Source organism: Rattus norvegicus, chromosome 7 (genome assembly GCF_021556685.1).
Source record: "Rattus norvegicus strain SHRSP/BbbUtx chromosome 7, alternate assembly SHRSP_T2T, whole genome shotgun sequence".
NCBI lineage: Eukaryota > Metazoa > Chordata > Mammalia > Rodentia > Muridae > Rattus > Rattus norvegicus.
This window is the reverse complement of record NC_141540.1, coordinates 20477711-20501055: the sequence shown is the minus strand read 5'-3', so window position 1 is coordinate 20501055 and position 23345 is coordinate 20477711. Positions and strand designations below refer to the sequence as shown.

Here is a 23345-nt window from a genome sequence, read left to right as displayed (position 1 = left end):
GTATACATACAAAAAAAAAAAAACAGGTGGGAGATCCAATTGAGGTAGCCAACAAGCAATGATTCATTCTTTTTTTCCCCTTTGCTTTTAACTTTGGGTGTGACATGACTGGCTGCCTGTGAGGAGCTGTCCGAGGAGCTGTCCTCACATATGTGAGGAGCTGTCCTCACAAACTCCATTACAAGATGGCACCGGCATCCGGCAGAACGCACCTAGTAAAAAGGGCAATACGCAGGCGCCTGGTAACGTCCCTACTCAAAGGGACACGTACGTTTTGGTACGTCATCTGGCATAATTGGCAGCGACCAGTCAGAGAGTGACACGTCCTAGGCGAGGATAGTTTCCTATATAAGGGACGGTTATTCCTCACTCTCCGTCTCCGCATTGTAAGCTTATGCTCTCCCTCTCAAGACGCATTAAAGCTTTTCTGTAGTAGGATCCTGTGTGTGCCGCGTCGTTCCTGCTGGCGAGACGAAGCGCGGGACAGCTGCCTGATCTGCTTTGTTTTTTCCCAAGATGATGGACTGTAACTTGCAATTGTAAATCCAGTCAGTCCTTTCCAATCTTATGTTGCTTTTAGTTGCAACAATGGAAGTGAAATTAGGACAGGGATGAAGGGAGGTAAGACTGTAAAGGAGGCATAGAAGATAGAATGTTTCAAAATTTGAAGAAACTGTTAAATAGCAACAGCTTGCTCTGATCTTCTGTGACTCCGCTCTCCCTGAAAGCTTCAGTTCTTACTCCAAATAGACAGAGCCCATCAGTGGCTATAGACACTCCTCAATTAGACCTCTCCCAGGTCCAGGACAGACCCTGTCTCAAAAAAAAAAAAAGTGGGAGATGCTTAATGATGAGCATCACCTGAGGTTGACCTTGACCTCCACATGCAAATGCAAATGCATGCACAGGTCAGCCTAAGGATACTTGTCCACCCTTCATCATATTTACACATGCAGAATTTCTGGAGAAAGGCAGCATGGTGATTGTACAACAGCATGCCACTAAACTGTACACATGAGATGGTAAATTTTAGGTTGCATTTATTTGGCAGTGAAAAATCATTATGGGACACACTGAACTTTGTCCCTCCTTCTCCCTTTTCCTGAGGCCTTCCTTCTTTTTTTCCTCCATCTTAATTAACATGGGTATTTCTTACTTACATTTCAATTGTTATTCCCTTTCCCAGTTACCAGTTCAACATCCCCCTAACCCCTCCCAATCCCCTTCTCTAAGGGTGTTCCCCTCCACATCTCCCCCCATTACTGCCCTCCCCACAACAATCACTTTCACTAAGGGTTCAGCCTTGGCAGGACCAAGGGCTTCCCTTTCCACTGGTGCTCTTACTAAGCTATTCATTGCTACCTATGAGGTTGGAGCACAGGGTCAGTCCATGTGTAGTCTTTGGGTAGTGGCTTAGTCCCTGGAAGCTCTGGTTGGTTGGCATTGCTGTTCATATGGGGTCTCAAGCCCCTTCAAGCTCTTTCAGTCCTTTCTCTTATTCCTTCAACGGGGGTCCCGTTCTCAGTTCAGTGGTTTGCTGCTGGCATTCACCTATGTATTTGCTGTATTCTGGCTGTGTCTCTCAGGAGAGATCTACATCTGGTTCCTGTCAGCCTGCACTTCTTGTTTCATCCATCTTATCTAGTTTGGTGGCTGTATATGTTATGGGCCACATGTGTAGCAGGCTGTGAATGGCTGTTCCTTCAGCCTCTGTTCTAAACTTTGTCTCCATATTCCCTCTCAAAGGTATTCTTGTTCCCCTTTTAAAGAAGGAGTGAAGGATTCCCATTTTGGTCATCCTTTTTGAGTTTCAAGTGTTCTGTGTGTCTAAGGTAATTCGAGCATTTGGGCTAATATTCACTTGTCAGCAAGTGCATACCATGTGTGTTTTTCTGTGATTGGGTTACCTCACTCAGGATGATATTTTCCAGTTCCATCCATTTGCCTATGAATTTCATAAAGTCATTGTTTTTGATAGCTGAGTAGTATTCCATTGTGTAGATGTACCACATTTTCTGTATCCATTCTTCTGTTGAAGGGCATCTGGGTTCTTTCCAGCTTCTGGCTATTATAAATAAGACTGCTATGAAGATAGAGGAGCATGTATCTTTGTTATACGTTGGGGCATCTTTTGGGTATATGCCCAAGAGAGGTATAGCTGGATCCTCAGGTAGTTCAATGTCCAATTTTCTGAGGAACCTCCAGACTGATTTCCAGAATGGTTGTACCAGTCTGCAATTCCACCAACAATGGAGGAGGGTTCCTCTTTCTCCACACCCTTGCAAGCATCTGCTGTAGCCTGAGCTTTTGATCTTAGCCATTCTGACTGGTGTGAGGTGAAATCTCAGGGTTGTTTTGATTTTCATTTCCCTTATGACTAAAGATGTTGAACATTTCTTTAGGTATTTCTCAGCCATTCAGCATTCCTCAGCTGTGAATTCTTTGTTTAGATCCAAACCCCATTTTTCATAGGGTTCTTTGTCTCCCTGCAGTCTAACCTAGTGAGTTCTTTGTATATTTTGGATATAAGCCCTCTATCAGTTGTAGGACTAGTAAAGATCTTTTCCCAATCTGTTGGTTGCCGTTTTGTCCTAACCACAGTGTCCTTTGCTGTACAGAAGCTTTGCAGTTTTATGAGATTCCATTTGTCGTTTCTTGATCTTAGAGCATAAGCCACTGGTGTTTTTTTCAGGAAGTTTTCTCCAGTGCCCATGTGTTCGAGATTCTTCCCCACTTTTTATTCTGTTAGTTTGGGTGTATCTGGTTTGATGTGGCGTTCCTTGATCCACTTGGACTTAAGCTTTGTACAGGGTGATGAGCATGGATTGATCTGCATTCTTCTACATGCTGACCTCCAGTTGAACCAGCACCATTTGCTGAAAATGCTATCTTTTTCCATTGAATGGTTTGGGCTCCTTTGTCAAAAAAGTAAGTGACCATAGGTGTGTGGGTTCACTTCTGGGTCTTCAATTCTATTCCACTGGTCTATCTGTCTATATCTGTACCAACACGGTGCAGTTTTTATCACGATATCTCTGTATGCTGCTTGAGTTCAGGGATAGTGATTCCCCCGTAAGTCCTTCTATTGTTGAGGATAGTTTTAGCTATCCTCCGTTTTTTGTTATTCCAGATGAATTTGCAAATTGTTCTGTGTAACTCTCTGAAGAATTGGATTGGTATTTTGATGGGGATGGCATTGAATCTGTAGATTGCTTTTGGTAAAATGGCCATTTTTACTATATTAATTCTGCCAATCCAGGAGCATGGGAGATCTTTCCATCTTCTGAGTTCTTCAATTTCTTTCTTCAGAGGCTTGACATTCTTATCATACAGAACATTCACTTGCTTGGTAAAAGTCACACAAAGGTATTTTATATTTTTTGGGACTATTATGAAGGGTGTTTTTCCCTAATTTCTTTCTCGGCTTGTTTCTCTTTTGAGTAGAGAAAGGCTACTGATTTATTTGAGTTAATTTTATACCCAGCCACTTTGTTGAAGGTGTTTATCAGGTTTAGTAGTTCTCTGGTGGAACTTTTGGGATCACTCTAATATACTATCTTATCATCTACAAATAGTGATATTTTCCTTCTTACTTTCCAATCTGTATCCCTTTTATCTCCTTTTGTTGTCTGATCACTCTGGCTAGAACTTCAAGAACTATATTGAATAAGTAGGGAGAGAGTGGGCAGCCTTGTCTAGTCCCTGATTTCAGTGGGGTTGCTTCAAGTTTCTCTCTGTTTAGTTTAGTATTTGCTACTGGTTTGCTGTATATAGCTTTTACTATGTTTAAGTATGGGCCTTGAATTCCTGTTTTACTCTAGGACTTTTATCATGACGGGATGGTGAATTTTGCCAAATGCTTTCTCAGCATCTAATGAAATGATCATGTGGTTTTTATCTTTCCGTTTTTTATATAGTGGATTATGTTGATGGTTTTCCATATATTAAACCATCCCTGCATGCCTGGGATGAAGCCTACTTGACCATGATGGATGATTGTTTTGAAGTGCTCTTGGATTCGGTTTGCCAGAATTTTATTGAGTATCTTTGTGTCGATATTCATAAAGGAAATTGGTCTGAAGTTCTCTTTCTTTGTTGGGTCTTTGTGTGGTTTAGGTACAAGAATAATTGTGGCTTCATAGAAGGAATTCAGTAATGCTCCATCTGTTTGAATTTCGTGGAATAGTTTGTATAGTACTGGTATGAGGTCTTCTATGAAGGTCTGATAGAATTCTGCACTCAACCCATCTGGGTCTGGACATTTTTTGGTTGGGAGCCTTTAATGAATGCTCCTATTTCTTTAGGAGTTATGGGGTTGTTTAAATGGTTTATTTGTTCCTGATTTTACTTTGGTACCTGGTATCTGTCTAGGAAATTGTCCATTTCTCTAGATTTTCAGGTTTTGTTGAATATAGGGTTTTGTAGTAGGATCTGATGATTTTTTGAATTTCCACTGGCTCTGTTGTTATGGCTCCCTTTTCATTTCTGATTTTGTTAATTTGGACTCAATCTCTGTGTCCTCTGACTAGTCTGGCTAAGGGTTTGTCTATCTTGTTGATTTTCTCAAAGAGCCAGCTTTTGGTTCTGTTGATTCTTTGTATAGTCCTTTTTGTTTCTACTTGGTTGATTTCAGCTCTGAGTGTGATTATTTCCTGCCTTCTACTCCTCCTGGTTGTATTTGCTTTTTTTGTTCTAGAGCCTTTAGGTGTGCTGTCAAGCTGCTGCCATATGCTCTCTCCTGTTTCTTTCTGCAGGCACTCATAGCTATGAGTTTTCCTCTTAGCACAGCTTTCATGATGTCCCATAAGGTTCAGTATGTTGTACCTTCATTTTCGTTAAATTCTAAGAAGTCTTTCATTTCTTTCTTTATTTCTTCATCGACCAGTTTATCACTGAGTAGAGCATTATTCAACTTCTATATATATGTGGGCATTCTTTCCTTATTTTTATTGAAGACCAGCTTTAGCCGGTGGTGGTCTGATAGGATGCATGGGATTATTTCTGTCTTTCTGTATCTGTTGAGGCCTGTTTTATGACTGATTATATGGTCAATTTTGGAGAAAGTACCATGAGGTGTTGAGAAGAAGGTATATCCTTTTGTTTTATGATAAAATGTTTTATAACTATCTGTTAAATCCATTTGGTTCATGACTTCTCTTAGTCTGTCTATGTCTCTGTTTAATTTCTGTTTCCATGATGAGAGTGGGGTGTTGAAATCTCCTACTATTATTGTGTGAGGTACAATGTGTGCTTTGAACTTTAGTAAGGTTTCTTTCATGTATGTAGGTGCCCTTGTATTTGGAGCATAGATATTTGGGTTTCAGAGTTCATCTTGGTGGATTATTTTTCATCTTTATTAACTTGGGTATTTCTTATTAACATTCCCATTGTTATTCCCTATCCCGGTTTCTGGGCCAACGTCCTCATAACCCCTCCCCCTCCCCTCCTCTATGGGTGTTCCCCTCCCCATCCTCCCCCATTACCATCCTCCCCCCAACAATCACATTCACTGGGGGTTCAGTCTTGGCAGGACCAAGGGCCTCCCGTCCTACTGGTGTTCTTACTAGGTTAATCATTTCTACCTATGAGTTTGGAGCCCAGGGTCAGTCCATGTACAGTCTTTGGGTAGTGGCTTAGTCCCTGGAAACTCTGGTTGGCATTGTTGTTCATATGGGGTCTCAAGCCCCTTCAAGCTCTTACAATCCTTTCTCTAATTCCTTCAACAGGGGTCCTGTTTGCAGTTCAGTGGTTTAATGATGGCATTAGCCTATGTATTTGTTGTATCCTGGCAGTGTCTCTCAGGAGAGATCTACATGCTGTTCCTGTCAGCCTGCACTTCTTTGCTTCATCCATATTATCTAGTTTAGTAGCTGTATATGTATGGGCCACAAGTGGGGCAGGCTCTGAATGGGTGTTCTTTCTGCCTCTGTTCTAAACTTTGCCTCCCTACACCCTCCGAACTGTCTTCTTGTTCTGCTTTAAAAGAAGGAGTGAAGAATTCGCATTTTGGTCATCCTTTTGGAGTTTCAAGTGTTCTGTGCATCTAGGGTAATTCAAGCATTTGGGCTAATAGCCACTTATCAATGAGTGCATACCATGTGTGTTTTTCTGTGATTGGGTTACCTCACTCAGGATGATATTTTCCAGTTCCAACCATTTGCCTATGAATTTCATAAAGTCATTGTTTTTGATAGCTGAGTAATATTCCATTGTGTAGATGTAACATATTTTCTGTATCCATTCTTCTGTTGAAGGGCATCTGGGTTCTTTCCAGCTTCTGGCTATTATAAATAAGGCTGCGATGAACATAGTGGAGCACGTGTCTTTTTTATACGTTGGGGCACCTTGAGGGTATATGCCCAAGAGAGGTATAGCTGGATCCTCAGGTAGTTCAATGTCCAATTTTCTGAGGAACCTCCAGACTGATTTCCAGAATGGTTGTACCAGTCTGCAATCCCACCAACAATGGAGGAGGATTCCTCTTTCTCCACATCCTCGCCAGCATCTGCTGTCACCTGAGCTTCTGATCTTAGCCATTCTCACTGGTGTGAGGTGAAATCTCAGAGTTGTTTTGATTTGCATTTCCTTTATGACTAAAGATGTTGAACATTTCTTTAGGTGTTTCTCAGCCATTCGGCATTCCTCAGCTGTGAGTTCTTTGTTTACCTCTGAACCCCATTTTTTAATAGGGTTATTTGTCTCCCTGCGGTCTAACTTCCTTGATTTCTTTGTATATTTTGAATATACGGCCTCTATCTGTTGTAGGATTGGTAAAGATCTTTTCCCAATCTGTTGGTTGCCATTTTGTCCTAACCACAGTGTCCTTTGCCTTACAGAAGCTTTGCAGTTTTATGAGATCCCATTTGTCGATTCTTGATCTTAGAGCATAAGCCATTGGTGCTTTGTTCAGGAAATTTTTTCCAGTGCCCATGTGTTCCAGATGCTTCCCTAGTTTTTCTTCTATTAGTTTGAGTGTATCTGGTTTGATGTGGAGGTCCTTGATCCACTTGGACTTAAGCTTTGTACAGGGTGATAAGCATGGATCAATCTGCATTCTTCTACATGTTGACCTCCAGTTGAACCAGCACCATTTGCTGAAAATGCTATCTTTTTTCCATTGGATGGTTTTGGCTCCTCTGTCAAAAATCAAGTGCCCATAGGTGTGTGGGTTCATTTCTGGGTCTTCAATTCTATTCCATTGGTCTATCTGTCTGTCTCTGTACCAATACCATACACTTTTTATCACTATTGCTCTGTAATACTGCTTGAGTTCAGGAATAGTGATTCCCCCTGAAGTCCTTTTATTGTTGAGGATAGTTTTAGCTATCCTGGGTTTTTTGTTATTCCAGATGAATTTGCAAATTGTTCTGTCTAACTCTTTGAAGAATTGGATTGGTATTTTGATGGGGATTGCATTGAATCCGTAGATTGCTTTTCGTAGGGTTGTTTCCATGTGTTCTTTCTTGATTGCTTCTATTTCCATTTTTAATTCCTTCAACTGTTTGATTGTGTTTTCCTGGAATTCTTTCAGGGATTTTTGTGTCTCCTCTCTATGGGCTTCTACTTGTTTATTTATGTTTTCCTGGAATTCTTTCAGGCATTTTTGCGATTCCTCTCTGTAGGCTTCTACTTGTTCTCTAAGGGAGTTCTTCACGTCTTTCTTGAAGTCCTCCAGCATCATGATCAAAAATGATTTTGGAACTAGATCTTGCTTTTCTGGTGTGTTTGGATATTCCATGTTTGTTTTGATGGGAGAATTGGGCTCCGATGGTGCCATGTAGTCTTGGTTTCTGTTGCTTGGGTTCCTGCGCTTGCCTCTCGCCATCAGATTATCTCTAGTGTTACTTTGTTCTGCTATTTCTGACAGTGGCTAGACTGTCCTATAAGCCTGTGTGTCAGGAGTGCTGTAGACCTGTTTTCCTCTCTTTCAGTCAGTTATGGGGACAGAGTGTTCTGCTTTCCGGCGTGTGGTTTTTCCTCTCTACAGGTCTTCAGCTGTTCCTGTGGGCCTGTGTCTTGAGTTCACCAGGCAGCTTTCTTGCAGCAGAAAAGTTGGTCTTACCTGTGGTCCCGAGGCTCAAGTTCGCTCGTGGGGTGCTGCTCACGGGCTCTCTGCAGCGGCAGCAACCAGGAAGACTTGTGCCGCCGTTTCCGGGAGCTTCAGTGCACCAGGGTTCCAGATGGTCTTTGGCTTTTTCCTCTGGCGTCCGAGATGTGTGTGCAGAGAGCAGTCTCTTCTGGTTTCCCAGGCTTGTCTGCCTCTCTGAAAGTTCAGCTCTCCCTCCCACGGGATTTGGGTGCAGAGAACTGTTTATCCGGTCTGTTTCCTTCAGGTTCTGGTGGTGTCTCAGGCAGGGGTCCTGCCGCTCCTGGGCCCTCCCCCACGGGAGCCCAGAGGCCTTATACCGTTTCCTCTTGGGCCAGGGATGTGGGCAGGGTTGAGCAGTGTTGGTGGTCTCTTCCGCTCTGCAGCCTCAGGAGTGCCCACCTGACCAGGCGGTTGGGTCTCTCTCTCACAGGGTCTGGGGGCAGAGAGCTGCTGCGGGCCGGGATCCGCGGGTGTGGGACTTCCGTTAAACACAGAACGTGCCCGATCCTAGAGGAATTCTGCTTCCCTGTGTCCCAAGCTCACCAGGCAGCTTTCTTGCAGCAGAAAAGTTGGTCTTACCTGTGGTCCCGGGGCTCAAGTCGCTCGTGAGGTGCTGCCCACGGGCTCTCTGCAGCGGCAGCAACCAGGAAGACCTGTGCCGCCCCTTCCGGGAGCTTCAGTGCACCAGGGTTCCAGATGGTCTTTGGCTTTTTCCTCTGGCGTCCGAGATGTGTGTGCAGAGAGCAGTCTCTTCTGGTTTCCCAGGCTTGTCTGCCTCTCTGAAGGTTCAGCTCTCCCTCCCACGGGATTTGGGTGCAGAGAACTGTTTATCCGGTCTGTTTCCTTCAGGTTCTGGTGGTGTCTCAGGCAGGGGTCCTGCCGCTCCTGGGCCCTCCCCCACGGGAGCCCAGAGGCCTTATACAGTTTCCTCTTGGGCCAGGGATGTGGGCAGGGGTGAGCAGTGTTGGTGGTCTCTTCCGCTCTGCAGCCTCAGGAGTGCCCACCTGACCAGGCGGTTGGGTCTCTCTCTCACAGGGTCTGGGGGCAGAGAGCTGCTGCGGGCCGGGATCCGCGGGTGTGGGACTTCCCTTGTTGTTTCTTATAAGGTATGTTTCATCAGGTTCTTTTTCAAAATATTTCTTCCATGACTCTATGACTCAATTCTGTATTGACACAATAGCAACTTCATAATAGGGCATGAAAACTCTAAAATTAATTCAAATAAATCAGTAGCCTTCCTCTACACAAAAGACAAACAAGCCAAGAAAGAAAGTAGGGAAACAACACCATTCATAATAGTCCCAAATAATAAAAAATACCTCGGTGTGACTTTAACCAAGCAAGTGAAAGATCTGTATGATAAGAACTTCAAGCTTCTAAAGAAAGAAATTTAAGAAGACCTCAAAAGATGGAAAGATCTCCCATGCTCATGGATTGGCAGGATTAATATAGTAAAAATGGCCATTTTACCAAAAGCGATCTACATTTTCGATGCAATCGCCATCAAAATACCAATCCAATTCTTCAGAGAGTTAGACAGAACAATTTACAAATTTATCTGGAATAAGAAAAACCCAGGATCGCTAAAACTATCCTCAACAATAAAAGGACTTCTGGGAGAATCACTCTCCCTGAACTCAAGCAGTAATACAGAGCAATTATGATAAAAACTGCATGGTATTGGTACAGAGACAGACAGATAGACAGGTGGAATAGAATTGAAGATACAGAAATGAACCCACACACCTATGGTCACTTGATTTTTGACAAAGGAGCCAAAACCATCCAATGACAAAAAAGATACCATTTTCAGCAAATGGTGCTGGTTCAACTGGAGGTCAGCATGTAGAAGAATGCAGATTGAACCATGCTTGTCACCCTGTACAAAGCTTAAGTCCAAGTGGATCAAGGACCTCCACATTTAACCAGATATACTCAAAGCAATAGAAAAAAAGTGGGGAAGAATCTTGAACACATGGCCACCGGAGAGAATTTCCTGAACAAAACACCAATAGCTTCTGCTCTAATATCAAGAATTGACAAATGGCATCTCATAAAACTGCAAAGCTTCTGTAAGGCAAAGGACCGTGTTGTTAGGACCAAAGGACAACCAACATATTGGGAAAAGATCTTTACCAGTCCTACAACTGATAGATGGTTTACATCTAAAATATAGAAGGAACTCAAGAAGTTAGACTGCAGGGAGACAAATAACCCTATTAAAAATGGGGTTCAGAACTAAAAAAAGAATTCACAGCTGAGGAATGCCGAATTGCTGAGAAAGACCTACAGAAATGTTCAACATCTTTTGGCATAAGGGAAATGCAAATCAAAACAACCCTGAGATTTCACCTCACACTAGTGAGAATGGCTAAGATCAAAAACTCAGGTTACAGCAAATGCTGGCGAGGATGTAGAGAAAGAGGAACACTCCTCCATTGTTGGTGGGATTGCAGACTGGTACAACCATTCTGGAAATCAGTCTGGAGGTTCCTCAGAAAATTTGACATTGAACTACCTGAGGACCCAGGTATACATCTCTTGGGCATATACCCAAAAGATGCTCCAACATATAACAAAGACTAGTGCTCCACTATGTTCATAGCAACCTTATTTATAATATCCACAAGCTGGAAAGAACCCAGATGCCCTTCAATAGAGGTATGGATACAGAAAATGTGTTACATCTATACAATGGAATATTAATCAGCTATCAAAATCAATGTCTTCATGAAATTCATAGGCAAATGGATGGAACTGGTAAATATAATCCTGAGTGAGGTAACCCAACGACAGAAAAACACACATGGTATGCACTCATTGATAAGTGGCTATTAGCCCTAATTCTTGAATTACCCTAGATGCAGCGGACACATGAATCTCAAGAAGAATAACCAAAATGGGAATGCTTCATTCCTTCTTTAAAAGGGGAACAAGAATACCCTTTGGAGGGAATAGGGAGGCAAAGTTTAGAATAGAGGCAAAAGGAACATCCATTCAGAAGCTGCCCCACATGTGGCCCATACATATACAGCCACCCAAACACATACGATGGATGAGGCAAAGAAGTGCAGACCGACAGGAACTGCATATAGATCTCTCCTGAGAGACACAGCCAGAATACAGCAAATACATAGTCGAATGCCAGCAGCAAATCACTGAACTGAGAATGGGATCACCATTGAAGGAATCTTACAAAGGACTGAAACAGCTTGAAGGGGCTTGAGACCCCATATGAACAACAATGACGACTAACCAGAGCTTCTAGGGAGTAAGCCACTACCCAAAGACTATACATGGACTGACCCTGGGCTCCAACCTCATAGGTAGCAATGAATAGCTTAGTAAGAGCACTAGTGGAAGGGGAAGCCCTTGGTCCTGCCAAGACTGAACCCCCAGTGAAAGTGATTGTTGGGGGTAGGGTGGTAATGTGGGGAGGATGGGAAGGGGAACACCCATATTGGAGGGGAGGGAGTGGACTTAGGGGTATGTTGGTCTGGAATCCAGTAAGGGGAATAACAATCGAAATGTTAATAAGAAATACTCAAGTTAATAAAGATGGAAAAAAAACCTCTTAATTGAGAGGAAAATTGAATCCATATTAATGGTCTTTTTTGCCAAAGTTCTACTGAGGGTACAAACAACCAATAATTGATCATAGTCTATATAATACATGTAGCTGTTGTTGACACATAGCTTTCTCTATTTTCTGTAAAGCTATTCCTCCCTCATCAATTAATTGTCTAGGGGAATTAGGATTTGAATCCTCCTTGAGGGTATCACACAATGACTTAAGTCCTCCTGTATTAAGTTAAGGTGAGGTCTTAACCAATTAACATATCTTAGAAGCTTTTAAAAATATTTTAAAGTAAACTATCTTGAATTTTCTGTGCCACAATTTATTTAGGATATAACTGTTGTACCGAATTTTGAAAAGGATATTGTCTTTGAATGTTTTCTGAGCAAAAACTACTTTAAAAATTTAAAGTTAGCTGTAAGATCAAAGTCTTGTAGTAAAACTCTTTTGGAGGGATCAGATAATAAAATGTCTATATAGTGAGTAATATATACTGAAAGACTCATAGTCCTAACTTCTTGTATTGAAGCAGCAACAAAATTTTTACATAATGTAGGACCATAGGTGATTCTTTGTGGAAAAACTTTTCAATATCACTTCATGGGCTTTCCAAAATTATAAGCAAGCTCATTAAAGGAAAATTTTTCACAATCACCAGGATGAAAAGAAACAGCATAAAAACAATTCTCTAAATCTATTATAATTTTATATGTATTTCTTGAAATGGCAGTTGGAGAAAGCAAAAAGGCTGTAATGCTCTTACAAGTTCCATAGCCTCATCGAGCTTCATAAATCTTGTAGCAATCTTCACCTGTTTGATTTTTTCTTGTATTCTCAGTGTCTTACTAAATCACTTGAATGGGTTAAAATGAGAAAAAATGGACTTGGGTATGAGTTATTAATCAAATTGCAATTCAACAAAATACAGAAATATCAAAGTTAGAGGTTGATAGAATATTACATGCACAGCTGACTCCACACAGAAGATGAGCTCCTGGAGAAGATAGCTGGTAACCATAATGGAAGAGTGATTTCCTATCACTACAGGTGGATGGTATTTACTCCTTTGCTATAAGCAATTTTTGCACTTTACAAAAATGCAGCTATGATTTTATCTCTTTTGTATCCTCCCTCATGATATCCACACACCACTACATCCCAGTCTAGAAGGAAAAACCTTATTCTAGAATGTGTGGTAGGGTCTTTAGGATCCTGTTCTAGACAGATGTCTTTGCCAGTGGGGAGAGGCCTTCACTTAGCATTTTAGTGAAACAGCTCTCTTGGTTGGCCTTAATATATATGTTCATTCCGTTATTCATGATGGGTTTTCATGCATACACATTATTTGGGGTGACCAAGGGCTATGTTTGAACTTTGGAAAGTGGAAAAGAATTTTTACTGTGGTTATAAAATCAATGGATAGAGTTTACAGTACTATGAATACCTCATTTGTTTGGGAAGGTATTCCAGGAATCTCTGGTACTTGCTGGGCAAATTGTCTGGAAAGAGGAAGTTGAACTTGGAGGTTGGTTAAAAGTTAGATGACCTATCTCAGGTATAGTGTGTTGTGAGTCAGGTTTTGCAGACGTCAAAGAAGGGAAAGTCCTGCTGGTAAAACTTGTCCTCCATTTTGTGCCAATCTCATAGAAGTTACACTGACTTGGTAGACTTTGACCTCAATTAACAGGATTTCTACATCTCTATTTTTGCTTTATTTATAATGGAGTTGTGTCCTAGTAGCTTTCAGTCTCTCTGGTGGGAATGATTTTGTATTGAGCCCTGCACTGCAAAGAGGAAGGGGGAGGTGAAAAACAGTTTCTTTTTCAAGTTTCTATATGGTTAGGGACCCAGAGGGTTCATGAAGTAAGATGTTAATGGAAACAGCAGGCAATATCTGCCAGGAGAGGGAAGCACTGGTGAAGCACTGAGAGGAATTGGAGTGGGTGCAAAGAAAATGGCCTGTCTGGCACACTTTAAATAAAGTGGTCAGTCCTGTGTTCTTATGATTTTGGCATTTCCAGTATATTTCTCTGTAGCAAAAATCTCAAGTCGTGGTTATTGGGATTATTAGGAAGAGCCTGGGCATTCAAAGAGTTAGAATAAAGGATGACAAAGATTACCATAAGAATACAGGAAAGGGAAGCCTCTTTAGGGAACATGGCTTGGGCAGAAGCCACAAGGTCCTAGACGTCTTTCTAGAATTTTTTCTCATTGGGTTTGTCATCTGTTTCCTTTTTCATTATTGATCTGCACTGAAAGGGAATACCATCTTCCTGCTTGTTGGGGTTTTGTTGGACCTTCCTCAAAGGGACCAAAATAGTCTTAGGGTGATCCTGTGGAATGACACAACAAAACTCCCTTCAGTTGTAAGGAAGGTGTCTGGTACCTTCTAAAATCCCAAAGGATGGAGCTGTCACACTATTAAGGGGAAGTTATTCTTGGTGTGTGTGCCAATAGAGGGAGATAATATGGTTTTGAAGCTTTTTTAGATGTTAAAATATATTTAGAGTAATTAGAGCCATCATCTACTGAATAATAGGAACCAGGCATTTGTTTTTTTGTTTTATAAGTTGGCCATTTAATATTTGATGTGTTCTTTCTATTATCCCTTGGCACTGGAGTTTGTGAGGAAGTTCTGTGTTATGGGACTTTACAGTATTATATTGTGAAGGGGGCCACTTTCAACTCTTTCTGTTGCATGCCCCCAATAGCATAGGTAGACAGCATATGGTGAATTAACCTTTTTCCAGTTTTCCCTGCTTTAGGCTATAGCCCAAATAAAATGTGAGTATTTGTCAGTGGTAGCCCAGATTTATTTTTATCTGTTAAACCATTGAATGTGGGTGAAATCAATATGCCATAAATCACTGGATTTGAGACCTCAGAGGTTAATGTCCATAATTTATGAGGTTGGGGTTTTAATGGGGCATGGACAAGAAAATGATTTTATTTTCTTCTGAAAATATATGAGAGGTATGAGGGGTAGCATATATGAAATCCCTTTATATACGTGAGTGAGTGAATATAATTGATCTGCTTGTTTGAAATAGTCCGTGAATATTCCTATAGAGTTGTTCTCCTCAGCAATTGCATTTCCTTCAGACATTAAATATGACAGGGTGTTGAGACCTGACATCCTTGATCTAGAGGAGATTTCTTCTTTCATGTAAAAGGGTGGATACCTGTACTAGCAATGTGGAAAGCGAATTTGGCAAAGGATTTTGATTAACAGGGCAGAAAATTACCAGGATATGCACTGCTAAAAAATTTAAAGGGTCTATAAATTTCTTCTAGACCTAAATGGGTAGCATATAGTTCTATATATTGGGGTGTTGGGTGTTTCGGGGCACTGGTTTGATTTGGATAATAGGGTTTCTAATGAGAGGACTAGTATATTATTATGTGGCTCTCTTCTTTTCTCCACTGGAAAATATTAAGATGGGGGTCTTGGTGACTGGCCTTTTTGGAAAGAAATGGGAGGCAAGCCATTGCCTCAAAGGGAGGTCAAAAAACAAATTTCCCACCTCTTATTAGAGTAATGGTTATCAATTTGTCCAGGAAATCTTATTAAGCTAATAGTAAAGTGTGAGTGATTTTTGAGAAACCATTGTAAGCTTGTTTAATACTAAGTATAAAATCATATAAGTCCTTCCCTGACTTTTGGTGGAGTAGGAAGAGGCAGTGTCTTTTGAGAAAGACGGTAGGATGATTCTAGTAATATGCTGGCAATGTTGTCTGTTGTGGTCTGGTGGAGAAGTCTGCTTAGCCAAATAATTGATCAAATCTTTCAGGGACATCACTTGGTGCTGATTTCATCTGATCTGTAGAAGATATTTGCTCCAGAAAAGAGCCTTCCATTGTAAAACAATTGAACCAGGCAAGGAGCAGCAGCAAATATCTTGGTAAATTTGGGATTTCTTTATCATGGCAATTTGACTCTGAAGGGGTGATTTCATTCAGGGTTCATGAATGCCATCTTTATTTACTGCCTGTCTGATAATTTTTAAACCTGTGGCTTGGTACGTGTACTAGTTAAGTGTTTTATTTCATGTCGTGTTAATATTAAATGGAAACTACTGGAGCTATTCTTCTGTATCAGTAGGGAATGGAGGGGGAGGCAAAGTTTACTGGAGTGTTAATTAGTGTTCTTCTTTTGCAACAGAACCGAAGTTGGGGTCAATCTGAGGCCAGTGGGAAATTTCTATGACAAACCTCTAAGCACAAAAGACTACTCCTTTCCAAGACAAGAGCCAGCTTAGTTCCTGAGACAACTGTAAGCCAACCGTCTGACAAAACCACCTGTGACCCCTCAACTGACCCCCCCCGAAAAGTCCTGGATGCTCTACCTACCATGAGTCAGTTTGAAGGTCGCTTCGCCCCACCCATAGTACCCTGCCTAGTTACCATTGTTCAAATTCTGCCCTTATTGTTTGAAATCTGCCTCTATCAAAGGTATATAACTCCTTGTGAGATTCTGTTTGGGGTTCTCCTGAAATAGAGCAATCTCAGCATATTGGAACAATGAAGCTCCTCTTGCTTTTGCATCTATCTCTTCTTCTGTGAGCCTCATTCAAGGGGTCCCAGAAGAGGTTCGTTTTGGACCTTACAGTTGTATGGTGGAGGATTTTAGTTTGCAGACTAAGGAGTTAGTTGCCTTTTATCCTTTTTGGCAGGATTTTGAAGGCCGGGTAAAGGAGAAATGAGGACCACTCTCTCCCTCTTTGGAGAAGGGAGGTAGAATAGGGGGATATGGGTAAGGGTGACTATTCATCTAACTTTATACTCGGAAAGCTAGTTGTTGGGCAAGGGAAATAGGGACAGGTAATGCCGAAAAGATTGTGTATCATTCCTTCCAAGGTTTCTTATTGTTTTACAGGGGTGTATATGTATTTGATTGCTCATATTAATTGAGGGAGTGCTATAAAATATAAGATAGTTCAGTGTTTTAGAGATCTGATTCTCAGGCTTTCCTGGCTTAGAGGATGCATCAGTGACTGACAGTCTTGTTTTAAAGTGTCCTATACCTTATCAGATTGAAGCTAAAATGGGGAATGGTAATTTTGTCTTGCCTTTAGGTGAGAGAAGCTATTCAAATAATTAATTTCTCATTGAAGGAAGGTAATTATAGTCATTGAGACATACATCATGACTGGAAATATTAAAAGTTTGCATGCATGCTGTTATGTGACGGATTTCATACCAAAACAATGAAGTCTGTGTTTTGGTGAGTTTTATTCCAAGAGTTTTTAAAAGGGCACATATTTCTCTCTCTTGTATGTTTTGTCTTGCATTGTATTGCATTGCATTGTATTGTATTGTATTGTATTGTATTGTATTGTATTGTATTGTTTTTTTAATGATGAAAAGTTACCCATGATAGAAAAGAAAGGAGGTCTCCTTCTCCAATGGGATCCTTCCTTCAGCCTTTCAGCTTTAGGAGAATCCACTGAGTTTGAAAACATGAAATCTGTCTATAGATTTTAACTCTTTCAGTGAGCAACCTAGATGATATTCAAAGGCCAGTGCTTTACTTTTTTGTTTCTAACTTGTTTCAAGATAAATTAGATAGGGATTCTTTGCCAATGCCCATGTAGACTACCAAGAGTAATTTAGGACATACTGCCAACTTGAAAGAGTGCTCTGTTCAGAAGACATCAGATGTAGTTTCAACATTTCTGAATGCACAGGATGGATCTGACTGGAAATAAAATAAGAAGGAGATATACTGCCTGCCCTCAGAGTGTAGAGGCTTCAATCATTAGGCTGATGCCAAATCCAAGTGAAAATATTCTTAGGGCCAAATAGATAAGACTGCCTAACTTCAGAGTATGGATCTTGAGCTTTAGGGATGATGGCAAAGAACAATGCAAGGCCCCCTGGAGTCTGGGGTTTTCACCACATCTCTATCCATAAGTGTACCAGCCACAGTACTTAAATATATATATAACTGAGCTATGGTCCTACTTCCTGGTCCTAGCTGTGGTATCTATTTTTGGGACAACAGTAGTTACATATTCTCAGTTTTCTCCCTTTCAGGGTGACCATATGGTGAATCCTACCATGCTGGAAGGAAGAAGTGGATTCCCCAATGGATGGTTGAGTTCTGTAGGATTCCAGTACAGCTGGTAATGTGGGGAGAGGGGAGAAGGTCTCTTCCTTGTATTTTATAAAATAGCAGGAAGGAGATGTCAGTGAGAATTTAAAATCATTGGCTAGAGATTAAAGTACAGTGAATTTCTCATTTGTATAGAAAGGGATCCCAGGAATCTCATGTACTTGCAGAACTGGTTATTAGAAAAGAGGAAGTTGAACTTGGAAGTTTGCCAAGGTCCACATGACCTTCCTCAGGTAGATGTTAGTGGGGTTCAGCCTCTCCAGACAAGCTAATTAGACACAGTAGATGATAACATGAATTCACAGGATTTTCTAATAGTTAACTATGTTGACAGACTGGCTTCTAATTATTTTGTATATTACTGAATTAGAATAGCTATTTCCAGACCAGTCTTTCTGGAAATAGACAAATTGGAGTAAGGTACTGTATATAATTCAGTGATAATACCTAGATATCTGTACAGAACTTTAAGTTCTAAGCTATCAATAATTGCAATAAGCCCTCATCATTTGATTTTTTTGATTATCATATCAAATAAAAACAGAACTATTTTTATTTTGCTGCAAAACCGACTCTTGTACAAAATTAGAGATCACATTTAAACATACAAGCATTATTTGGGATCCTCTAAGAAATATAATTAGTAGAAAACAAAGTATAAATTTTAGTGACCTTGTGTAGATGAATCACTCAATGTTTTTTTACATAGACCTTGTCCCTTGAGGAAAAGGAAAAGATATTGTGTCATTGCATTCTGCTACTTGTCATGGTGGAAAGAATTTTTTTTTTGGGGGGGGGGAGGAAAGGGTTTATTTGGCCTATGCTTCCACATTGCAGTCTATCACTGAAGAAAGCTGGGACAGGACCTCCACCATGGCGGGAACTGAGAGACGGGAGCTGACTCAGAGGCTGTGGGGGTTGGGAGGTATTCTTACTGGCTCACTCCTCGTGGCCTGCTCAACCTGCTTTCCCATCGAACCCAGAACCACCAGTCCAGGGATGGCACAATGGGCTGGGCCCTCCCCCTTCAATCACCAATCAAGAAAATGACTAACCGCCAGACCTTATGGGGGCATTTTCTCAGTGGGCATTCCCTCCTTTCAAATAACTCTAGCTGTGTGTCAAATTGGCAGGCATTTAGCCAGCACATACATTGTTTGACCCTTGAGCTGATTCGTTTCATGTGAACTTTACATAAGCTAGAGTCATCTGAGAGGAAGGAGCCTCAACTGAGAAATTTCCTCAGTATGATTAAGTTGTAGGCTGACAAACATGAAGGGCATTTTCTTTGTTCTTGTTGCTAGTGGTGGTGGTGGCTTGGTTTTGTTTGGTTTGGTTTGGGTTTTGCTTTTCAAAACAGGGCTTCTCTGTGTAGCCCTGTCTGTCCTAGAACTCATTCTATAGACCAGGCTGGACTCAAAGTCACAGAGATCCACCTGCCTCTGTCTCTCAAGCACAGGGATTAAAGGCGTGTGCCATCAGTGCCCAGCTCGAGGGTATTTTCTTAAATTAGTGATTTATGTAGGAGGGCCCAGCCCTTTTTGGATGGGGATACCCCTGGCCCTCTGTTCTACAAGAAATCAGGCCGAGCAAGCCACGAGGAGCAAGCCAGCAAGCAGCACCCCTCCATGACTTCTGCATCAGCCCCTGCCTCCAAGCTCATGAGATCCTGCCTTGACTTCCCTCAGTGGACTATGACTCAGGATATATAAGCCAAACAAACCCTTTCCTCCTCAAGTTTCTTTTGGTCATGGTGTTTCACATCGGCATCATTAACCAACCCTAACTAAGAGCACCTTTTGGACGTCCAACTCTTTTTTTTTTTTTCTGTTTATCTGAAAAGAAATGTTTATTTCCAAGTTGCTTCATTTTATGTACACCTGTCTTATCAAAATACTGCCATTGACACTCTATTGCAATAAACTTTTTCATTATCTTCAGCAGAACTGTCTCTTCAAACAGACACTTTATCATTCTGCCTTGCCTCAATGTGTAGGGAATAAATAGAGCTTCCAATTCATAGTTGAGGTTAAATTCCTGAACGCCTTGATTTTTTACGTTGCCAATTTCCTAGAAATTAATTTAAAATTTATTAGTGAACTATAAGTCCTTTTCATTTCTTTCAATATTTATTGTCTTTTCATTACACAAGGTGTCAATATTAGGACCAGGTACACCTAGAGCTTGGAGGCCTTAAAGTCTTTCAGGTTCCAGATATCCCGCTGTATGATCTGCTTAGTTATTTTAATATTTATTTGTATTATTTTATTTTGAACATATTTTCATGCCTCTTTTTATCTTTTCCCAGCAGAGTTTTTTTTATTCTCTTTTCAAAGTTTTTCCTCATTTTTATTTGTCCTATGAGAATATTTTGCAATGTATTTTGTCCATTTTCACTGCCTCAGCTTCTCGCAGTTCTAGCCCCACCCTTAAAAGACATGATTTTGTGTGCAATTCATCTTCTTTCCCTTCATCTAACCCTCTTGAAGGTGAAGAAGTGCAAACTTAACAGAATCTCAGTTGAGCAGCGTAGCTCTTGTGTGGGGTAATCTTAGAGTTCAGGATCCACATGTTCAGCAACCAGAAAATCTGTAGCATACCTTCATTTCAGACTTTCTTTACCTTTATAAACATGTGCTGCCAAAACTTAGCATAATTTAAGGGTGCAGTCATGTGGTTTCTCCTGATAAAAACAACGGATTCTTTTGTTAACACCCTAGGAAAACCCACATTGCTTCTGTAAAATGACATTTTTCAAGTACTGGTTGCCTTTGCAGACTTCCATAACTTCTAGGCCTGGAAGATTTCACAGATACTCTTAAAATGGAATGAACGCAATGTGCAAAACTGTTGTTAGCATCACTTATTGGTTTTCTGTATAAAGTACATAATTATCTATTTTCATTGGTCAAATCTCAGTCGCTTATACAAAGAACTGCCCTACTGTTAATTGGTTCTAATAAATTATGGTGTAGATTTCCTATCTTTACCAAAATATATAGCTTTTTTTATTCTCATTAAAATTATCTCTTTATTCCCAATGGTCTAATCTAAACTTCCTGGCATTGTGTCCTTTCGACATAGAATTAATTTTAGCTATTTTCACAAAAAAAATATTTACATGAACTGGGCATGTATATTTCACTTCCATCCTGGAATATTGGCTCCAGAGATAAACCTGCCACCTTAGTCCTCACTGTTAGCCTTCACATGTCAAATTCTCTCCTCCTTACCCACCTAAACACTCTCCTCTTTCCATCCTCTTGTGAAAATGAGGATATCTTGGGTCAGAAGTAAAGGCTTTAAAATATATGTTTACATATGTTTTTGATTCAGTGTGATCTCTCACAATTACTGTTGTGCCTCAGAAAATGATGTCTGGAGTGACAGTTGCCTGTAAATTTTCATAGGTTATTTATAAGTAATCACTCGTTTAGAACCTGCAAATTGTTCTGGGACATGTGGGTTGTAACATAGGTTAATAATTTTTGGTTATGTATCATTAGATGGAATGAATGTCTTTGAAATATCATCTTGTTGATCAGTTGATCTTTCCCCTTAATAATTAGATCTTTAAATGTGATTCTAAAATTACTGGTACTGGCATTTTCAGATGATATAAAATAAAATTCATTTAATGAAAAAATGACATTTAAAATAATAGATTTTTTTCTGTATTGCATTTAATTCTCTCTTCAATTTTTCCTGGCTAACTCATTGCTTAGTACCATTTGAATTTTTTTTATTAACTTGAGTATTTCTTATATACATTTCGAGTGTTATTCCCTTTCCCGGTTTCCGGGCAAAAATCCACCTCCCCCCTCCCCCCTCCCCCCTCCCCTTCCTTATGGGTATTTCCCTCCCAACCCTCCCCCCATTGCCGCCCTCCCCCCAACAGTCTAGTTCACTGGGGGTTCAGTCTTAGCAGGACCCAGGGCTTCCCCTTCCACTGGTGCTATTACTAAGATGTTCATTGCTACCTATGTGGTCAGAGTCCAGGGTCAGTCCATGTATAGTCTTTAGGTAGTGGCTTAGTCCCTGGAAGCTCTGGTTGCTTGGCATTGTTGTACATATAGGGTCTCAAGCCCCTTCAAGCTCTTCCAGTTCTTTCTCTGATTCCTTCAACGGGGGTTCTATTCTCAGTTCAGTGGTTTGCTGCTGGCATTCGCCTCTGTATTTGCTGTATTCTGGCTGTGTCTCTCAGGAGCGATCTACATCCGGCTCCTGTCGGTCTGCACTTCTTTGCTTCATCCATCTTGTCTAATTGGGTGGCTGTATATGTATGGGCCACATGTGGGGCAGGCTCTGAATGGGTGTTCCTTCAGTCTCTGTTTTAATCTTTGCCTCTCTCTTCCCTGCCAAGGGTATTCTTATTCTCCTTTTAAAGAAGGCGTGAAACATTCACATTTTGATCATCCGTCTTGAGTTTCATTTGTTCTAGGCATCTAGGGTAATTCAAGCATTTGGGCTAATAGACACTTATCAATGAATGCATACCATGTATGGAAAGAATTGTTTTTAATATTTCATTCTCCTGTGAATATGTGGTCTAAATATTATTTTTTCAACTTCTTTGGAGTCAGCAGATTATTCAGACACACTTGGGATTATATCTGTGACAATATTTCTAGAGAGCATTAGCTACGGAAAGAAGACTATTTGTGATTTTTAACACTGAATGGGAACTTGAATGCCTCTGAAATAATGTGTGTTACAAGCTTCTGGTACTGTCTCTCATGGAGTTTCTAGATTGTGTTACTTGAAATAATGAGACCTATTCTATGACCTATACCTCTGAAAGGAATAAAAAGAAGTTGAGAACTGAAATTTAGGAATCACACTATTGACTTGTTTTGTATAGTATTCCCAGCATCCTCACGCTTTGTCATCATAATTTCCTTATATGGATGGATGGTAAAGCTTTAAAATGTGAATCCAAATAAACCCCTTTTTGTACAAGTTTCCTTAGAGGGGATTTATCATAACAATGGCAGAATAAATCACTTTGCTTGCATGTGAAATCATTAAAAGGTTGAGAATCAGATGTAATAAAATTAGAGAAAGACAAAAATTGCCTGGTACATGCAAAGCTCCTTTCTCTCTGGTTGAGTGAGTATATTACTGACACCATTACACATGAGATATCAGACTCCAGATTCAATGGCATTTTTTTCAGATTAGTAAAAAAAAATCTGATGAATACAGAAAACCCATCTGAAACTGAAGTAATTTTGTGTGTAGTGGAGGTTATTGTTTGGGAATATTTTCTGCTGTTGTTGTTTCTTTAATAATAGACATTAGGAAGAACTGTCCTAAAGAGATAAACACAGATTAATGAGTGTTTTAGTCTTGAGCAGCTGATAATAATGCTAAAAGAATGTAGTCAGAGAGACTTTGTTCACCTGATGCTAGATTTGGATAAACACTCTATTATTATTGAACTAGTGGTCCTGGCACACTAAATGATAAAAAAAATTGATACAGTAAATTCAAATTTTTATGGTATCCTGGGCATAAATGTAACAATGTATTTAATCTGAAAGAGGTTTCTGGACAGCCTTGAA

The 23345-nt window shown here is 40.5% G+C and overlaps 1 protein-coding gene across 1 annotated transcript in view; it reads left to right on the top strand.

Annotated features, from left to right (window-relative positions):
- Nucleotides 1-392: 392 nt before the first annotated feature.
- Nucleotides 393-23345, top strand: part of LOC148004487 (uncharacterized) — a 174407-nt gene continuing 151454 nt past the window's right edge. The window contains exons 1-3 of the mRNA XM_087559636.1: nucleotides 393-621; nucleotides 15458-15568; nucleotides 15829-15939. The gene's annotated coding sequence lies outside the window, so the exon portion shown is untranslated. The remainder of the gene's footprint in view (nucleotides 622-15457; nucleotides 15569-15828; nucleotides 15940-23345) is intronic.